The sequence below is a fragment of the Anoplopoma fimbria genome, unplaced genomic scaffold (assembly GCF_027596085.1).
Source record: "Anoplopoma fimbria isolate UVic2021 breed Golden Eagle Sablefish unplaced genomic scaffold, Afim_UVic_2022 Un_contig_7525_pilon_pilon, whole genome shotgun sequence".
Lineage (NCBI taxonomy): Eukaryota > Metazoa > Chordata > Actinopteri > Perciformes > Anoplopomatidae > Anoplopoma > Anoplopoma fimbria.
The window spans coordinates 103,635-124,790 of NW_026551418.1; the positions used below are offsets into that span (position 1 = coordinate 103,635).

The 21,156-nt window shown below is 47.6% G+C and overlaps 1 pseudogene; it reads right to left on the reverse strand.

The window, feature by feature from the left end:
* Positions 1 to 2,658: 2,658 nt before the first annotated feature.
* Positions 2,659 to 3,232, reverse strand: LOC129115529 (DNA damage-inducible transcript 4-like protein; annotated as a pseudogene).
* Between the last annotated feature and the right edge of the window lie 17,924 nt (positions 3,233 to 21,156).

A 21,156-nucleotide genomic window follows, 5' to 3' on the forward strand; every position in this document is an offset into this window, starting at 1 on the left:
TAGGAGGTTTCAGACTACTCGGGTAAGTTAATATATAAAAGACATGCCACACGCATATATTCTCATGCAAATAAGGGGAAAAGAAATGGCAATTCTATGGGCAAGTGCTTTTGCTGGTGCCAGGGTGTGAAAATGAATCAGAAATCAGGACTAAAAAGTAGTGGAACCAGTGTCCACTCAAAGTTTATTTAAAAGATCAGTAAAACTTCTAAAAGAAGTTAAAAAGAGCTCTAACAAGGGAGAAAATATAGGTCATACATCACCATAAAATACCTCCATCACGTACGGAAAACATCCGAGGACGAGTGCTTATCTCCGGGTAAACTGTGTGACTAACAGTGGCTCTCATCATGCAGAGTGTTTCGGGCTAGGGGAGGCTATACTAGCGATGCTTCGTGTGTCCACGTGTCCTCCGTAGCAGCAGGCTAACAGCGTGTCTGTTAAAGCTAACGCATCCGCGTAACGTATCTCCATGACCGAGTCAAAACATCCGAGGACGAGTGCTTATCTCCGGGTAAACTGTGTGACTAACAGTGGCTCTAATCATGCAGAGTGTTTCGGGCTAGGGGAGGCTATGCTAGCGATGCTTCGTGTGTCCACGTGTCCTCCGTAGCAGCAGGCTAACAGCGTGTCTGTTCAATCTATTTAACAGACACGCCAGCAAAGTGGTTGTTAAATCAATAGTAGTGGAAACTAACCATCCAATGTTACGGTCGTTTCCCCCCCCCTATTACTGCAAATCAAGCTTTAAAATAGGAGGTTTCAGACCACTCGGATAAGTTAATATATAAAAGACATGCCACACGCATATATTCTCATGCAAATAAGGGGAAAAGAAATGGCAATTCTATGGGCAAGTGCTTTTGCTGGTGCCAGGGTGTGAAAAGGAATTCAGAAATCAGGACTCTTAAAATAAGGTTTCTCTAGATTTCAGCATTTAATCCTTCAGCAGTCCCTAAAGTGGGAAAGAGCACTCCAGAATCTACCTCAGCGCCAGCAAAGTGGTTGTTAAATCAATAGTAGTGGAAACTAACCATCCAATGTTACGGTCGTTTTTTTCCCCCCTATTACTGCAAATCAAGCTTTAAAATAGGAGGTTTCAGACCACTCGGGTAAGTTAATATATAAAAGACATGCCACACGCATATATTCTCATGCAAATAAGGGGAAAAGAAATGGCAATTCTATGGGCAAGTGCTTTTGCTGGTGCCAGGGTGTGAAAATGATTCAGAAATCAGGACTAAAAAGTAGTGGAACCAGTGTCCACTCAAAGTTTATTTAAAAGATCAGTAAAACTTCTAAAAGAAGTTAAAAAGAGCTCTAAAAAGGGAGAAAATATTAAAAAGGAAAGGGGAGAATTTTAAGTAAGTCCTTATTTCGCACTTGGAAGAGCCTCTGGTGTTACTATATCAGTGGTTTGCAAATGGCCCCCATCACTGCACACTAAATACCAAGAAGAGGTTTGAAACCACTCGGGTAAGTTTTGAAAAAACCCACACCACTCACACAAACAAAGGGAGCATGCTAAGCAAACTTTTTGTAGCATGTGCTTTCCCACCCACATAAAGTGCTGTTTTTGCTGTGCAAGAAAGTGCATATGTTTGGAAACAAGGACCAAAGAAAGAAATAAAATAAGTTTGTGGAACCAGGTTTCTCTAGATTTGTCTAACATTTCACCTCCTTGAGGCTTCTTCAGAGAAATGAGTAGTTGACTGAAGCCACAGGAAGTTAAATAGGGAAGGGGGGAAGGGGTTGGTCCATTTAATTCAGGACTTCTGATTGGCTAAGGCCATTTTCCCTCCAAAATCCCTGATTTTCCAGGTGTTTCCTGTTTTTAGTGGGATTTGCACACCCATGATCCACCCCAAGATAAAAGAGAAATAAAATATTACAAAAGATAAAATATGAAAGAGATAAAAGGGAAATAAAAGAATAGGAGTCCCTAAAGTGGGAAAGAGCACTCCAGAATCTACCTCAGCACCAGCAAAGTGGTTGTTAAATCAATAGTAGTGGAAACTAACCATCCAATGTTACGGTCGTTCCCCCCCCCTATTACTGCAAATCAAGCTTTAAAATAGGAGGTTTCAGACTACTCGGGTAAGTTAATATATAAAAGACATGCCACACACACATATTCTCATGCAAATAAGGGGAAAAGAAATGGCAATTCTATGGGCAAGTGCTTTTGCTTTTGCTGGTGCCAGGGTGTGAAAATGATTCAGAAATCAGGACTAAAAAGTAGTGGAACCAGTGTCCACTCAAAGTTTATTTAAAAGATCAGTAAAACTTCTAAAAGAAGTTAAAAAGAGCTCTAACAAGGGAGAAAATATAGGTCATACATCACCATAAAATACCTCCATCACGTACGGAAAACATCCGAGGACGAGTGCTTATCTCCGGGTAAACTGTGTGACTAACAGTGGCTCTCATCATGCAGAGTGTTTCGGGCTAGGGGAGGCTATACTAGCGATGCTTCGTGTGTCCACGTGTCCTCCGTAGCAGCAGGCTAACAGCGTGTCTGTTAAAGCTAACGCATCCGCGTAACGTATCTCCATGACCGAGTCAAAACATCCGAGGACGAGTGCTTATCTCCGGGTAAACTGTGTGACTAACAGTGGCTCTAATCATGCAGAGTGTTTCGGGCTAGGGGAGGCTATGCTAGCGATGCTTCGTGTGTCCACGTGTCCTCCGTAGCAGCAGGCTAACAGCGTGTCTGTTACTCAGTTTAAGTACGTGCCTAAAAGTCGGGTCAAAGCAGGTTCCCATATAAAGGAAGTCCCGTAGGCTGGGCCAGGCGGTGCCATCCTGCTTGAACACAAGAGTCAGCTCAAATGTGGGCACCACAGTGGCATCGTAGACAATGCGCTCCAGCCGCTTGCAGCCCTTGTCCAGCTCCAGGTCCACGTAGAGGACACAGCCGCGCAGGCCGCAGGGCTCGCAAGACGCCAGCCGCAGGACCTCGCGAGCTATTCTCCGTGTGAGCTGCTCTGGTACCAGCACAGAGGAGCAGTGCAGCGTTGTCTTCAGTGACATCTGCATTCGTCTGGGGTTCAGCCAAGCAGTGATCCCAGAAATCCAGTTATTTCTCAATGCAAGCCTGGTCATATCTTCAGTCTACCAGTTCTGAGATGCATTCGCTGCTTTTGTTTTTTAGGGTGCTTGTGGCAACCATGCTGACAGTCTTTGTGTCTCCAGGAGTGGGCTGTTGTCAAAGCAACCTTAAATATGAATTAGTGCAAAAATAATTTAGTTCAGACGGTTTCTCATAAATAAATTCACACACCGTCACAAAGGCTGTACATTTAGTTTATATGTACACCCCACACATTGAATGACCCAATTTTAACCGAACAAGAACACAAACACACCAGTTTGGAGAATTTCACAATATCACTATATTTAAGGTTTACACACACAAGACAAGAACCCTCAAAAAATCCCACAGTCCCCAAAGCCCACACACAAAAAACCAATCAAACACAAAAACAAATGCACTCACAAAGTCACAGTCAGTCAGTCTGATCCAGTCCGGGTTTTCGTCAGTCAGTCTGATCCAGTCCGGGTTTTCGCGGTGGTGCTCGAGGTGACGGCCGGTCTCCAGCGGATCAGTGGATAGTGGGACACAGGCAGGGGATCAGGCAGATGGAAACCAGAGGAAGCGGAGGCTAAACGCGTGGTCGGGGACAGAAGGCTGAGTCGTTGACCGGGGCACAGGCAAGGCAGGGAAGTCCAGACAGGCAGGGTCGGCAACGGGAAATCTTTAGACTCGCATCATCCGGCCATTTCAATCACACACAATGTACAAAAAGAGAAACTGGAATTTTTAGACACACAAGTATATTTTATTCCAGGGATTGGAGAAACAAAATCATTGGCAACCAGAGTGTTTTTTAAAGATACTGACAGGCATGCTCTCCTCCACAAGTCCAGTTATCACCCCAAACACACATTCAGGGGCATAATAAAATCACAATTACTCCGATTCCATAGAATCTGCAGCTTCCCAGAGGATGTGGAAAAGGCCACACTGACTCTTTTTTTCAGCCTTAACTCCACGGGGCTATTCAAAGAGATTCCTGAGGGAGATAAAAGCAGAGGTGAAGCAGGTATTTAAGGACCAGGGCCAGCATACAGCAGAACAGCAGAGCTGCATTTTAATACCGATGGTAACAACCTTTTCACGTTGTTCTCACACAGCGGGTAGATGATGATCGCTTTGCCCCAATAAACCAAGTGAGCAGCAATTTGAAATAAGGCCAGGTCAGCATATTGTGCGAGCTGCTGCAGGTTTTTCACCGCTGAGCAGGTTTTGATGAGGCGCACCATCGCAGGCGAGCAGTCCAGAGGAAGCTGGCTCAGCAGTTCCTTCTCACTTTCCAGCAGCAGCACTGCATGATAGGGCCTTATAGCCTTGAGGCTGTGCTCTAATGCCTCAGGGGGGATATAGGTGCCACCAATCCTGTGGATCTTGTGAGGCAAACAGAAGCTCACCTCGAGCCAGTTGTTAATGTGTAGTCGCACCACGCCAGTGTCTAAATGGGGACTGTGGGCTCCGCCTCAGTTGTCGTGGTAATCTCATCCTGGACGGCGAGCATCAGTTTGGCCTCTCTGGTCAGGAACTGGCAGCGCCGTTCCTCGTGCTGCAGGGCTATGGCGATGCGGCGAGACAAGTTGTGCATGCAGCTGATGACAGACGGGTCAGCATTCGCCCTTAGTGCAAACACCACATTAAACAAGATCATTGTAGGCATTTCTCTCTTGGGTGAAGGATCCATTTTAGAAACCTGAATGATGGGAGGATGCTGAAGGAGCAAATCAAACATTGTCTATCTTCAGTTCAAACTTCTTTCCACATATATCAGACTTGGTGGCCAGAATGGTGGCGAAGATGATGTCAGAGAACCTTGAATCACCATCCTGATCTTCAAGACGGACACTCTTTGGAAAGGGTATCGAAAGAGCAGCTTGTTTCCTCGGCTCCCAGAGCTGACCAGATTTCCAAACTCCATAGACTTAAGGATACTCAACTCCTTCTTCACCTCCTCATAGTCAGCTTGCTTCTGCAGTTTCTCCTCCAGTTCCTTGAGAATGGCAGTCTTGCTGCTGAGCTGCTGCTTCAGCTGTGAGATCTGGGAGCTGGTAGTCTCTCTGAGTTTGGTCAGAGGCCTTGCAAGGCAGGGAAGTCCAGACAGGCAGGGTCGGCAACAGGAAATCTTTAGACTCGCATCATCCGGCCATTTCAATCACACACAATGTACAAAAAGAGAAACTGGAATTTTTAGACACACAAGTATATTTTATTCCAGGGATTGGAGAAACAAAATCATTGGCAACCAGAGTGTTTTTTAAAGATACTGACAGGCATGCTCTCCTCCACAAGTCCAGTTATCACCCCAAACACACATTCAGGGGCATAATAAAATCACAATTACTCCGATTCCATAGAATCTGCAGCTTCCCAGAGGATGTGGAAAAGGCCACACTGACTCCTTTTTTCAGCCTTAACTCCACGGGGCTATTCAAAGAGATTCCTGAGGGAGATAAAAGCAGAGGTGAAGCAGGTATTTAAGGACCAGGGCCAGTACACAGCAGAACAGCAGAGCTGCATTTTAATACCGATGGTAACAACCTTTTCACGTTGTTCTCACACAGCGGGTAGATGATGATCGCTTTGCCCCAATAAACCAAGTGAGCAGCAATTTGAAAAATTTGAAATAAGGCCAGGTCAGCATCTTGTGCGAGCTGCTGCAGGTTTTTCACCGCTGAGCAGGTTTTGATTAGGCGCACCATCGCAGGCGAGCAGTCCAGAGGAAGCTGGCTCAGCAGTTCCTTCTCACTTTCCAGCAGCAGCAGTGCATGATAGGGCCTTATAGCCTTGAGGCTGTGCTCTAATGCCTCGGGGGAGATATAGGTGCCACCAATCCTGTGGATCTTGTGAGGCAAACAGAAGCTCACCTCGAGCCAGTTGTTAATGTGTAGTCGCACCACGCCAGTGTCTAAATGGGGACTGTGGGCTCCGCCTCAGTTGTCGTGGTAATCTCATCCTGGACGGCGAGCATCAGTTTGGCCTCTCTGGTCAGGAACTGGCAGCGCCGCTCCGCGTGCTGCAGGGCTATGGCGATGCGGCGAGACAAGTTGTGCATGCAGCTGATGACAGACGGGTCAGCATTCGCCCTTAGTGCAAACACCACATTAAACAAGATCATTGTAGGCATTTCTCTCTTGGGTGAAGGATCCGTTTTAGAAACCTGAATGATGGGAGGATGCTGAAGGAGCAAATCAAACATTGTCTATCTTCAGTTCAAACTTCTTTCCACATATATCAGACTTGGTGGCCAGAATGGTGGCGAAGATGATGTCAGAGAACCTTGAATCACCATCCTGATCTTCAAGACGGACACTCTTTGGAAAGGGTATCGAAAGAGCAGCTTGTTTCCTCGGCTCCCAGAGCTGACCAGATTTCCAAACTCCATAGACTTAAGGATACTCAACTCCTTCTTCACCTCCTCATAGTCAGCTTGCTTCTGCAGTTTCTCCTCCAGTTCCTTGAGAATGGCAGTCTTGCTGCTGAGCTGCTGCTTCAGCTGTGAGATCTGGGAGCTGGTAGTCTCTCTGAGTTTGGTCAGAGGCCTTGCAAGGCAGGGAAGTCCAGACAGGCAGGGTCGGCAACAGGAAATCTTTAGACTCGCATCATCCGGCCATTTCAATCACACACAATGTACAAAAAGAGAAACTGGAATTTTTAGACACACAAGTATATTTTATTCCAGGGATTGGAGAAACAAAATCATTGGCAACCAGAGTGTTTTTTAAAGATACTGACAGGCATGCTCTCCTCCACAAGTCCAGTTATCACCCCAAACACACATTCAGGGGCATAATAAAATCACAATTACTCCGATTCCATAGAATCTGCAGCTTCCCAGAGGATGTGGAAAAGGCCACACTGACTCCTTTTTTCAGCCTTAACTCCACGGGGCTATTCAAAGAGATTCCTGAGGGAGATAAAAGCAGAGGTGAAGCAGGTATTTAAGGACCAGGGCCAGTACACAGCAGAACAGCAGAGCTGCATTTTAATACCGATGGTAACAACCTTTTCACGTTGTTCTCACACAGCGGGTAGATGATGATCGCTTTGCCCCAATAAACCAAGTGAGCAGCAATTTGAAAAATTTGAAATAAGGCCAGGTCAGCATCTTGTGCGAGCTGCTGCAGGTTTTTCACCGCTGAGCAGGTTTTGATTAGGCGCACCATCGCAGGCGAGCAGTCCAGAGGAAGCTGGCTCAGCAGTTCCTTCTCACTTTCCAGCAGCAGCAGTGCATGATAGGGCCTTATAGCCTTGAGGCTGTGCTCTAATGCCTCGGGGGAGATATAGGTGCCACCAATCCTGTGGATCTTGTGAGGCAAACAGAAGCTCACCTCGAGCCAGTTGTTAATGTGTAGTCGCACCACGCCAGTGTCTAAATGGGGACTGTGGGCTCCGCCTCAGTTGTCGTGGTAATCTCATCCTGGACGGCGAGCATCAGTTTGGCCTCTCTGGTCAGGAACTGGCAGCGCCGCTCCTCGTGCTGCAGGGCTATGGCGATGCGGCGAGACAAGTTGTGCATGCAGCTGATGACAGACGGGTCAGCATTCGCCCTTAGTGCAAACACCACATTAAACAAGATCATTGTAGGCATTTCTCTCTTGGGTGAAGGATCCGTTTTAGAAACCTGAATGATGGGAGGATGCTGAAGGAGCAAATCAAACATTGTCTATCTTCAGTTCAAACTTCTTTCCACATATATCAGACTTGGTGGCCAGAATGGTGGCGAAGATGATGTCAGAGAACCTTGAATCACCATCCTGATCTTCAAGACGGACACTCTTTGGAAAGGGTATCGAAAGAGCAGCTTGTTTCCTCGGCTCCCAGAGCTGACCAGATTTCCAAACTCCATAGACTTAAGGATACTCAACTCCTTCTTCACCTCCTCATAGTCAGCTTGCTTCTGCAGTTTCTCCTCCAGTTCCTTGAGAATGGCAGTCTTGCTGCTGAGCTGCTGCTTCAGCTGTGAGATCTGGGAGCTGGTAGTCTCTCTGAGTTTGGTCAGAGGCCTTGCAAGGCAGGGAAGTCCAGACAGGCAGGGTCGGCAACAGGAAATCTTTAGACTCGCATCATCCGGCCATTTCAATCACACACAATGTACAAAAAGAGAAACTGGAATTTTTAGACACACAAGTATATTTTATTCCAGGGATTGGAGAAACAAAATCATTGGCAACCAGAGTGTTTTTTAAAGATACTGACAGGCATGCTCTCCTCCACAAGTCCAGTTATCACCCCAAACACACATTCAGGGGCATAATAAAATCACAATTACTCCGATTCCATAGAATCTGCAGCTTCCCAGAGGATGTGGAAAAGGCCACACTGACTCCTTTTTTCAGCCTTAACTCCACGGGGCTATTCAAAGAGATTCCTGAGGGAGATAAAAGCAGAGGTGAAGCAGGTATTTAAGGACCAGGGCCAGTACACAGCAGAACAGCAGAGCTGCATTTTAATACCGATGGTAACAACCTTTTCACGTTGTTCTCACACAGCGGGTAGATGATGATCGCTTTGCCCCAATAAACCAAGTGAGCAGCAATTTGAAAAATTTGAAATAAGGCCAGGTCAGCATCTTGTGCGAGCTGCTGCAGGTTTTTCACCGCTGAGCAGGTTTTGATTAGGCGCACCATCGCAGGCGAGCAGTCCAGAGGAAGCTGGCTCAGCAGTTCCTTCTCACTTTCCAGCAGCAGCAGTGCATGATAGGGCCTTATAGCCTTGAGGCTGTGCTCTAATGCCTCGGGGGAGATATAGGTGCCACCAATCCTGTGGATCTTGTGAGGCAAACAGAAGCTCACCTCGAGCCAGTTGTTAATGTGTAGTCGCACCACGCCAGTGTCTAAATGGGGACTGTGGGCTCCGCCTCAGTTGTCGTGGTAATCTCATCCTGGACGGCGAGCATCAGTTTGGCCTCTCTGGTCAGGAACTGGCAGCGCCGCTCCGCGTGCTGCAGGGCTATGGCGATGCGGCGAGACAAGTTGTGCATGCAGCTGATGACAGACGGGTCAGCATTCGCCCTTAGTGCAAACACCACATTAAACAAGATCATTGTAGGCATTTCTCTCTTGGGTGAAGGATCCGTTTTAGAAACCTGAATGATGGGAGGATGCTGAAGGAGCAAATCAAACATTGTCTATCTTCAGTTCAAACTTCTTTCCACATATATCAGACTTGGTGGCCAGAATGGTGGCGAAGATGATGTCAGAGAACCTTGAATCACCATCCTGATCTTCAAGACGGACACTCTTTGGAAAGGGTATCGAAAGAGCAGCTTGTTTCCTCGGCTCCCAGAGCTGACCAGATTTCCAAACTCCATAGACTTAAGGATACTCAACTCCTTCTTCACCTCCTCATAGTCAGCTTGCTTCTGCAGTTTCTCCTCCAGTTCCTTGAGAATGGCAGTCTTGCTGCTGAGCTGCTGCTTCAGCTGTGAGATCTGGGAGCTGGTAGTCTCTCTGAGTTTGGTCAGAGGCCTTGCAAGGCAGGGAAGTCCAGACAGGCAGGGTCGGCAACAGGAAATCTTTAGACTCGCATCATCCGGCCATTTCAATCACACACAATGTACAAAAAGAGAAACTGGAATTTTTAGACACACAAGTATATTTTATTCCAGGGATTGGAGAAACAAAATCATTGGCAACCAGAGTGTTTTTTAAAGATACTGACAGGCATGCTCTCCTCCACAAGTCCAGTTATCACCCCAAACACACATTCAGGGGCATAATAAAATCACAATTACTCCGATTCCATAGAATCTGCAGCTTCCCAGAGGATGTGGAAAAGGCCACACTGACTCCTTTTTTCAGCCTTAACTCCACGGGGCTATTCAAAGAGATTCCTGAGGGAGATAAAAGCAGAGGTGAAGCAGGTATTTAAGGACCAGGGCCAGTACACAGCAGAACAGCAGAGCTGCATTTTAATACCGATGGTAACAACCTTTTCACGTTGTTCTCACACAGCGGGTAGATGATGATCGCTTTGCCCCAATAAACCAAGTGAGCAGCAATTTGAAAAATTTGAAATAAGGCCAGGTCAGCATCTTGTGCGAGCTGCTGCAGGTTTTTCACCGCTGAGCAGGTTTTGATTAGGCGCACCATCGCAGGCGAGCAGTCCAGAGGAAGCTGGCTCAGCAGTTCCTTCTCACTTTCCAGCAGCAGCAGTGCATGATAGGGCCTTATAGCCTTGAGGCTGTGCTCTAATGCCTCGGGGGAGATATAGGTGCCACCAATCCTGTGGATCTTGTGAGGCAAACAGAAGCTCACCTCGAGCCAGTTGTTAATGTGTAGTCGCACCACGCCAGTGTCTAAATGGGGACTGTGGGCTCCGCCTCAGTTGTCGTGGTAATCTCATCCTGGACGGCGAGCATCAGTTTGGCCTCTCTGGTCAGGAACTGGCAGCGCCGCTCCTCGTGCTGCAGGGCTATGGCGATGCGGCGAGACAAGTTGTGCATGCAGCTGATGACAGACGGGTCAGCATTCGCCCTTAGTGCAAACACCACATTAAACAAGATCATTGTAGGCATTTCTCTCTTGGGTGAAGGATCCGTTTTAGAAACCTGAATGATGGGAGGATGCTGAAGGAGCAAATCAAACATTGTCTATCTTCAGTTCAAACTTCTTTCCACATATATCAGACTTGGTGGCCAGAATGGTGGCGAAGATGATGTCAGAGAACCTTGAATCACCATCCTGATCTTCAAGACGGACACTCTTTGGAAAGGGTATCGAAAGAGCAGCTTGTTTCCTCGGCTCCCAGAGCTGACCAGATTTCCAAACTCCATAGACTTAAGGATACTCAACTCCTTCTTCACCTCCTCATAGTCAGCTTGCTTCTGCAGTTTCTCCTCCAGTTCCTTGAGAATGGCAGTCTTGCTGCTGAGCTGCTGCTTCAGCTGTGAGATCTGGGAGCTGGTAGTCTCTCTGAGTTTGGTCAGAGGCCTTGCAAGGCAGGGAAGTCCAGACAGGCAGGGTCGGCAACAGGAAATCTTTAGACTCGCATCATCCGGCCATTTCAATCACACACAATGTACAAAAAGAGAAACTGGAATTTTTAGACACACAAGTATATTTTATTCCAGGGATTGGAGAAACAAAATCATTGGCAACCAGAGTGTTTTTTAAAGATACTGACAGGCATGCTCTCCTCCACAAGTCCAGTTATCACCCCAAACACACATTCAGGGGCATAATAAAATCACAATTACTCCGATTCCATAGAATCTGCAGCTTCCCAGAGGATGTGGAAAAGGCCACACTGACTCCTTTTTTCAGCCTTAACTCCACGGGGCTATTCAAAGAGATTCCTGAGGGAGATAAAAGCAGAGGTGAAGCAGGTATTTAAGGACCAGGGCCAGTACACAGCAGAACAGCAGAGCTGCATTTTAATACCGATGGTAACAACCTTTTCACGTTGTTCTCACACAGCGGGTAGATGATGATCGCTTTGCCCCAATAAACCAAGTGAGCAGCAATTTGAAAAATTTGAAATAAGGCCAGGTCAGCATCTTGTGCGAGCTGCTGCAGGTTTTTCACCGCTGAGCAGGTTTTGATTAGGCGCACCATCGCAGGCGAGCAGTCCAGAGGAAGCTGGCTCAGCAGTTCCTTCTCACTTTCCAGCAGCAGCAGTGCATGATAGGGCCTTATAGCCTTGAGGCTGTGCTCTAATGCCTCGGGGGAGATATAGGTGCCACCAATCCTGTGGATCTTGTGAGGCAAACAGAAGCTCACCTCGAGCCAGTTGTTAATGTGTAGTCGCACCACGCCAGTGTCTAAATGGGGACTGTGGGCTCCGCCTCAGTTGTCGTGGTAATCTCATCCTGGACGGCGAGCATCAGTTTGGCCTCTCTGGTCAGGAACTGGCAGCGCCGCTCCTCGTGCTGCAGGGCTATGGCGATGCGGCGAGACAAGTTGTGCATGCAGCTGATGACAGACGGGTCAGCATTCGCCCTTAGTGCAAACACCACATTAAACAAGATCATTGTAGGCATTTCTCTCTTGGGTGAAGGATCCGTTTTAGAAACCTGAATGATGGGAGGATGCTGAAGGAGCAAATCAAACATTGTCTATCTTCAGTTCAAACTTCTTTCCACATATATCAGACTTGGTGGCCAGAATGGTGGCGAAGATGATGTCAGAGAACCTTGAATCACCATCCTGATCTTCAAGACGGACACTCTTTGGAAAGGGTATCGAAAGAGCAGCTTGTTTCCTCGGCTCCCAGAGCTGACCAGATTTCCAAACTCCATAGACTTAAGGATACTCAACTCCTTCTTCACCTCCTCATAGTCAGCTTGCTTCTGCAGTTTCTCCTCCAGTTCCTTGAGAATGGCAGTCTTGCTGCTGAGCTGCTGCTTCAGCTGTGAGATCTGGGAGCTGGTAGTCTCTCTGAGTTTGGTCAGAGGCCTTGCAAGGCAGGGAAGTCCAGACAGGCAGGGTCGGCAACAGGAAATCTTTAGACTCGCATCATCCGGCCATTTCAATCACACACAATGTACAAAAAGAGAAACTGGAATTTTTAGACACACAAGTATATTTTATTCCAGGGATTGGAGAAACAAAATCATTGGCAACCAGAGTGTTTTTAAAGATACTGACAGGCATGCTCTCCTCCACAAGTCCAGTTATCACCCCAAACACACATTCAGGGGCATAATAAAATCACAATTACTCCGATTCCATAGAATCTGCAGCTTCCCAGAGGATGTGGAAAAGGCCACACTGACTCCTTTTTTCAGCCTTAACTCCACGGGGCTATTCAAAGAGATTCCTGAGGGAGATAAAAGCAGAGGTGAAGCAGGTATTTAAGGACCAGGGCCAGTACACAGCAGAACAGCAGAGCTGCATTTTAATACCGATGGTAACAACCTTTTCACGTTGTTCTCACACAGCGGGTAGATGATGATCGCTTTGCCCCAATAAACCAAGTGAGCAGCAATTTGAAAAATTTGAAATAAGGCCAGGTCAGCATCTTGTGCGAGCTGCTGCAGGTTTTTCACCGCTGAGCAGGTTTTGATTAGGCGCACCATCGCAGGCGAGCAGTCCAGAGGAAGCTGGCTCAGCAGTTCCTTCTCACTTTCCAGCAGCAGCAGTGCATGATAGGGCCTTATAGCCTTGAGGCTGTGCTCTAATGCCTCGGGGGAGATATAGGTGCCACCAATCCTGTGGATCTTGTGAGGCAAACAGAAGCTCACCTCGAGCCAGTTGTTAATGTGTAGTCGCACCACGCCAGTGTCTAAATGGGGACTGTGGGCTCCGCCTCAGTTGTCGTGGTAATCTCATCCTGGACGGCGAGCATCAGTTTGGCCTCTCTGGTCAGGAACTGGCAGCGCCGCTCCGCGTGCTGCAGGGCTATGGCGATGCGGCGAGACAAGTTGTGCATGCAGCTGATGACAGACGGGTCAGCATTCGCCCTTAGTGCAAACACCACATTAAACAAGATCATTGTAGGCATTTCTCTCTTGGGTGAAGGATCCGTTTTAGAAACCTGAATGATGGGAGGATGCTGAAGGAGCAAATCAAACATTGTCTATCTTCAGTTCAAACTTCTTTCCACATATATCAGACTTGGTGGCCAGAATGGTGGCGAAGATGATGTCAGAGAACCTTGAATCACCATCCTGATCTTCAAGACGGACACTCTTTGGAAAGGGTATCGAAAGAGCAGCTTGTTTCCTCGGCTCCCAGAGCTGACCAGATTTCCAAACTCCATAGACTTAAGGATACTCAACTCCTTCTTCACCTCCTCATAGTCAGCTTGCTTCTGCAGTTTCTCCTCCAGTTCCTTGAGAATGGCAGTCTTGCTGCTGAGCTGCTGCTTCAGCTGTGAGATCTGGGAGCTGGTAGTCTCTCTGAGTTTGGTCAGAGGCCTTGCAAGGCAGGGAAGTCCAGACAGGCAGGGTCGGCAACAGGAAATCTTTAGACTCGCATCATCCGGCCATTTCAATCACACACAATGTACAAAAAGAGAAACTGGAATTTTTAGACACACAAGTATATTTTATTCCAGGGATTGGAGAAACAAAATCATTGGCAACCAGAGTGTTTTTTAAAGATACTGACAGGCATGCTCTCCTCCACAAGTCCAGTTATCACCCCAAACACACATTCAGGGGCATAATAAAATCACAATTACTCCGATTCCATAGAATCTGCAGCTTCCCAGAGGATGTGGAAAAGGCCACACTGACTCTTTTTTTCAGCCTTAACTCCACGGGGCTATTCAAAGAGATTCCTGAGGGAGATAAAAGCAGAGGTGAAGCAGGTATTTAAGGGCCAGCATACAGCAGAACAGCAGAGCTGCATTTTAATACCGATGGTAACAACCTTTTCACGTTGTTCTCACACAGCGGGTAGATGATGATCGCTTTGCCCCAATAAACCAAGTGAGCAGCAATTTGAAAAATTTGAAATAAGGCCAGGTCAGCATCTTGTGCGAGCTGCTGCAGGTTTTTCACCGCTGAGCAGGTTTTGATGAGGCGCACCATCGCAGGCGAGCAGTCCAGAGGAAGCTGGCTCAGCAGTTCCTTCTCACTTTCCAGCAGCAGCAGTGCATGATAGGGCCTTATAGCCTTGAGGCTGTGCTCTAATGCCTCGGGGGGGATATAGGTGCCACCAATCCTGTGGATCTTGTGAGGCAAACAGAAGCTCACCTCAAGCCAGTTGTTAATGTGTAGTCGCACCACGCCAGTGTCTAAATGGGGACTGTGGGCTCCGCCTCAGTTGTCGTGGTAATCTCATCCTGGACGGCGAGCATCAGTTTGGCCTCTCTGGTCAGGAACTGGCAGCGCCGCTCCTCGTGCTGCAGGGCTATGGCGATGCGGCGAGACAAGTTGTGCATGCAGCTGATGACAGACGGGTCAGCATTCGCCCTTAGTGCAAACACCACATTAAACAAGATCATTGTAGGCATTTCTCTCTTGGGTGAAGGATCCGTTTTAGAAACCTGAATGATGGGAGGATGCTGAAGGAGCAAATCAAACATTGTCTATCTTCAGTTCAAACTTCTTTCCACATATATCAGACTTGGTGGCCAGAATGGTGGCGAAGATGATGTCAGAGAACCTTGAATCACCATCCTGATCTTCAAGACGGACACTCTTTGGAAAGGGTATCGAAAGAGCAGCTTGTTTCCTCGGCTCCCAGAGCTGACCAGATTTCCAAACTCCATAGACTTAAGGATACTCAACTCCTTCTTCACCTCCTCATAGTCAGCTTGCTTCTGCAGTTTCTCCTCCAGTTCCTTGAGAATGGCAGTCTTGCTGCTGAGCTGCTGCTTCAGCTGTGAGATCTGGGAGCTGGTAGTCTCTCTGAGTTTGGTCAGAGGCCTTGCAAGGCAGGGAAGTCCAGACAGGCAGGGTCGGCAACGGGAAATCTTTAGACTCGCATCATCCGGCCATTTCAATCACACACAATGTACAAAAAGAGAAACTGGAATTTTTAGACACACAAGTATATTTTATTCCAGGGATTGGAGAAACAAAATCATTGGCAACCAGAGTGTTTTTTAAAGATACTGACAGGCATGCTCTCCTCCACAAGTCCAGTTATCACCCCAAACACACATTCAGGGGCATAATAAAATCACAATTACTCCGATTCCATAGAATCTGCAGCTTCCCAGAGGATGTGGAAAAGGCCACACTGACACTTTTTTTCAGCCTTAACTCCACGGGGCTATTCAAAGAGATTCCTGAGGGAGATAAAAGCAGAGGTGAAGCAGGTATTTAAGGACCAGGGCCAGCATACAGCAGAACAGCAGAGCTGCATTTTAATACCGATGGTAACAACCTTTTCACGTTGTTCTCACACAGCGGGTAGATGATGATCGCTTTGCCCCAATAAACCAAGTGAGCAGCAATTTGAAAAATTTGAAATAAGGCCAGGTCAGCATCTTGTGCGAGCTGCTGCAGGTTTTTCACCGCTGAGCAGGTTTTGATGAGGCGCACCATCGCAGGCAAGCAGTCCAGAGGAAGCTGGCTCAGCAGTTCCTTCTCACTTTCCAGCTGCAGCACTGCATGATAGGGCCTTATAGCCTTGAGGCTGTGCTCTAATGCCTCGGGGGGGGTATAGGTGCCACCAATCCTGTGGATCTTGTGAGGCAAACAGAAGCTCACCTCGAGCCAGTTGTTAATGTGTAGTCGCACCACGCCAGTGTCTAAATGGGGACTGTGGGCTCTGCCTCAGTTGTCGTGGTAATCTCATCCTGGACGGCGAGCATCAGTTTGGCCTCTCTGGTCAGGAACTGGCAGCGCCGCTCCTCGTGCTGCAGGGCTATGGCGATGCGGCGAGACAAGTTGTGCATGCAGCTGATGACAGACGGGTCAGCATTCGCCCTTAGTGCAAACACCACATTAAACAAGATCATTGTAGGCATTTCTCTCTTGGGTGAAGGATCCGTTTTAGAAACCTGAATGATGGGAGGATGCTGAAGGAGCAAATCAAACATTGTCTATCTTCAGTTCAAACTTCTTTCCACATATATCAGACTTGGTGGCCAGAATGGTGGCGAAGATGATGTCAGAGAACCTTGAATCACCATCCTGATCTTCAAGACGGACACTCTTTGGAAAGGGTATCGAAAGAGCAGCTTGTTTCCTCGGCTCCCAGAGCTGACCAGATTTCCAAACTCCATAGACTTAAGGATACTCAACTCCTTCTTCACCTCCTCATAGTCAGCTTGCTTCTGCAGTTTCTCCTCCAGTTCCTTGAGAATGGCAGTCTTGCTGCTGAGCTGCTGCTTCAGCTGTGAGATCTGGGAGCTGGTAGTCTCTCTGAGTTTGGTCAGGCTGGCCTGCAGTCTCTGGACATCCTCCACCAGCTGGGCGGTCTCCCTCTCTTTGGCCCTGAGCTCCGCCTCCAGACTCGAGTGGGATGCCACCTCCGTCTGCTGTTCCGTGTCTGTGTCGGCGTTGGCCGGGCTGCCGAGCTGATGGGATTGGTTACTCAAGGACAGCTGCTCCCTGAGCAACTCCGTCTGAGCTGCTTCAGCTCGCTGATTGGCTCTTTCCAGGTCGGTCATCACCATCTCAATCTCGTCTGCCTTTGCTGTGGATTCCTCGTCATACTTGGTCTTCAAATCAAAGAGTTCGGCCTGAGTTGTTTCAAGTGCTGTCTGTAGGGACTGGGCCTTGTGTTCGGCCTCTTCCAACCTTGAGGACATGGAGTCCTGGCTCTCCTGAAGTTTCCTCTCTCCTCTGCATAGTCATTGTGTAACTGGAGCTGCTTCTCTTGGGCCAGGTTCTCAGCTTGGTTCTTCAGAGACTGCTCGTACTCTCGGATCTTTTCCTTCAAGGCCTTAATGGTCACCTCTTGGTTTTTGACCTCTGCAAACTCTTTGTTGTAGTCCTCCAGTGTCTCTCGAAGTTTGGTGTTCTCTGTCTCAATGTCGTGCATCCTCTGGAGCTTCAGCTGCAGCTGCTGAGCCAGCTCCAGCACAGGTACAGGATCTGGGACATCGATTATTTTCTTGTACACGTTCAAGAAGGCGGCCTCTGCTTCTTTACTTCTCTTACTCAAGGCATCGATCTCTCCTTGGAAGCTCTTGAGCAAAGGGGCAACCTGTTTCCGGAAATCCTCTGGTGTGCTCTTCTTGAACTCGCGGCTCAGGTCGATTAGTTTCTTCCTGGACTGTTCACTCTCGTCCTATCTGTTGGCAAGCTGTGTGGCGGTGGCGTCTAATTATTTCTGTAGTTGTTGTAAGTCAAAGCGCTTCCAATAATGAAACATCGATCCTGCATTGGCCGCCATCTTGAGACAACTTGAGTCATAGTTACTCCCGCCGTTTACCCACTCTTCATTGAATTTCTTCACTTTGACATTCAGATTCTGGAGTGCTCTTTCCCACTTTAGGGACTCCTTTTATTTCTCTTTTATCTTGGGGTGGATCATGGGGCAAACCTAGCCCGAGCCTAGTTTTAATTGTGACCCAAATGACCCAATAAAACTAATAAATCCCCTTTGGACTGAAACCCAAAAAGAATTATAGGGACTTTTTTAGAAAAACATTATTTCCAATGATATGCAGGTGTGCAAATCCCACTAAAAACAGGAAACACCTGGAAAATCAGGGATTTTGGAGGGAAAATGGCCTTAGCCAATCAGAAGTCCTGAATGAAATGGACCAACCCCTTCCCCCCTTCCCTATTTAACTTCCTGTGGCTTCAGTCAACTACTCATTTATCTGAAGAAGCCTCAAGGAGGTGAAATGTTAGAAAAATCTAGAGAAACCTTATTTTAAGACTCTTTTACACTTTATGATCTTTTATTTTCCTGACGTGGACCCTGGTTCCACAAACTTATTTTATTTCTTTCTTTGGTCCTTGTTTCCAAACATATGCACTTTCTTGCACAGCAAAAACAGCACTTTTGTGGGTGGGAAAGCACATCCTCTTCTTGATATTTAGTGTGCAGTGATAGGGGCAACTGACAAACTATTGGGCCATTTGCAAACCACTGATATAGTAACACCATAGGCTCTTTTGTTGTTCTTTAAAAATCCAAGTGCGAAATAAGGACATTTTCTCCCTTTTTAGAGCTCTTTTTAACTTCTTTTAGAAGTTTTACTGATCTTTTAAATAAACTTTGACTGGACACTGGTTCCACTACTTTTTAGTCCTGATTTCTGAATCATTTTCACACCCTGGCACCAGCAAAAGCACTTGCCCATGGAATTGCCATTTCTCTTATCTTTTTACCTTTTCTTTTATCTTTATCTTAACAATTAGACAAACTTACCTTGTCCCTTGGCTCTGTTGGAATATTTCATCCAGATGAATAAACCAACCCCTTCCCCCATTTAACTTCCTGTGGCTTCAGTCAACTACTCATTTCTCTGAAGAAGCCTCAAGGAGGTGAAACGTTAGAGAAACCTCATTTTAAGACTCTTTTAAACTTTATGATCTTTTATTTTCCTGACGTGGACCCTGGTTCCACAAACTTATTTTATTTTATTTATTTGGTCCTTGTTTCCAAACATATGCACTTTCTTGCACAGGAAAAACAGCACTTTATGTGGGTGGGAAAGCACATGCTACAAAAAGTTTGCTTAGCACTCATTGATATAATATTGGCAGTAGCTGCCTGTGAATCCAGGTAGACACAGGCAGGTGAATGCATTAATTCCATCCACACAGGTGCCACCATTGAAGCAAGAGCTGTCAGTGCAGTCGTTGGTGTTGACCTCACAGTTGATGCCACTGAAGCCGGGCGGGCAGGTGCAGGTGTAGCTGTTGACACAATCGGTGCAGTTGGTGCCGTTCCTACAGGGGTTACTTTCTCACTCGTTTATGTCCTGCTCACATCTGCCGCCACGAAACCCGGGTAGACAGGTGCACGTGAAAGTGTTGATGCCATCGCGGCAAAGACCGCCGTTACTGCAGGGATTTGGTTTGCAGTCATCATTGTCTGTCTCACACTTCTGGCCAGTGTAACCTGGCTGGCACCTGCACTGGTAACCACCCATGGTGTTATGGCAGACGGCACCGTTGCGGCAGGGACTTCACACATTTGTTGATGTCGATCTCACATGTTTGACCTTGCCATCCTTCAGGGCAGATGCAGGAGAAGCTCTGGTAGTCTTCAGCTTCCTGTCACAGTTGGGGCCGCTCCAGCCAGAGTCGCAGGTACATTTGTAGCCATTGATGAGGTCCTGGCATCGGCCGTGAATGCAGGTAAAGCTGTTGATGCCGTCAACACATGTGCCCCCGTTTTGACAAGGGTTGATGGTGCAGTCATCGATGTTGATGTTACACATTGTGCCTTTGGGGCAAGCACAAATATATGTGTTCTCCCTGTCCTGGCAAGTGCCTCCATTCTTGCAGGGCTGGCCGATGCACTCATTGATGGTGGTCTCACACAAGCGGCCAGTGTAGCCAGGGCGGCAGCAGAAGGTGAAGGAGGCTAGGCCATCCTTGCAGGTGCCATAATGGCAGGGGTCAGAGTAGCACTCGTTGACGTCAGTCTCACAGTGCTGTCCTGAATAACCTTCAGCACATTCACAGGTGTACTTGTTGGGACCATCAGTACACTTAGCTCTATTCTTGCAGGGTGTGCTGGTACACTCGTCAATATCCACCTGACAGACTCCCATTGTTGAGACAAGGTTGGCTGGCACACTCATCTGCGTTGATGTGGCAGAACACACCCTCATATCCTGGCATACAGATGCAGCGGAACCCTCCAATCTGATCCTTGCCATTGACGTGGTTGGTGTCACAGTTGGAACCCTTTTGACACGGATTGCTGATGCAGGCGTCATTGAGGTGTAATGAGGTTGGCACCGGCAGTTGTAGGTGTTGACGCCATTCACACACACCGCCGTTCTGGCAGTTGTGGCCTGGACAGTCATCGATGTTATGATCACAGTGCTGACCTGTGAAACCTAGAAGGCAGCTACAGTTGTAGGTGGTGTCTCCCTTCTGCACACAGGTGCCTCCGTTGTGGCATGGCGAGGGGCTGCATGGCATGTAGGGGGTCTCAGTGTTGGCCAGTGTACTCCTGAGGACAGCGGCAGTTGAAAGAGCCCACCTCGTTCACGCACACGCCTCCATTGAGACAGATAGAGGGAGTCTGCGCGCACTCGTTGATGTCCTGCTTGCAGGTTTGACCGGTACACTCTAGGTGCTGGTTTAAAATAAATATCCCTCTGAGAAAAAGGGTAAATCCAACAGAGAGAGAGAGAGTCATAGTTTGTGTGAGTGGTGTGGGCTCCCGCCGTTTACCTGCGCTTCATTGAATTTCTTCACTTTGACATTCAGTGCACTGGGCAGAAATTACATCACGTCAACACCCCCCATGGGCCTTCGCGATGCTTTGTTTTAATTAAACAGTCGGATTCCCTGGTCCGCACCAGTTCTAAGTCAGCTGCTAGGCGCCAGCCGAGGCGACCTTTGCCTCATTTGGAAAGGTGATGGAAGAAATTGACTTGAATATAAGAGCCGTCTGCCCAGGTCGTTTGATTGGAGTCTCGTCCCCAATCAGAACACTGATTAAAAAAGACCAAAACACCTTGGCCAATTTCACAAGTATATTTTGTTCCAGGGATTGGAGAAACAAAATCATTGGCAACCTTGTAAA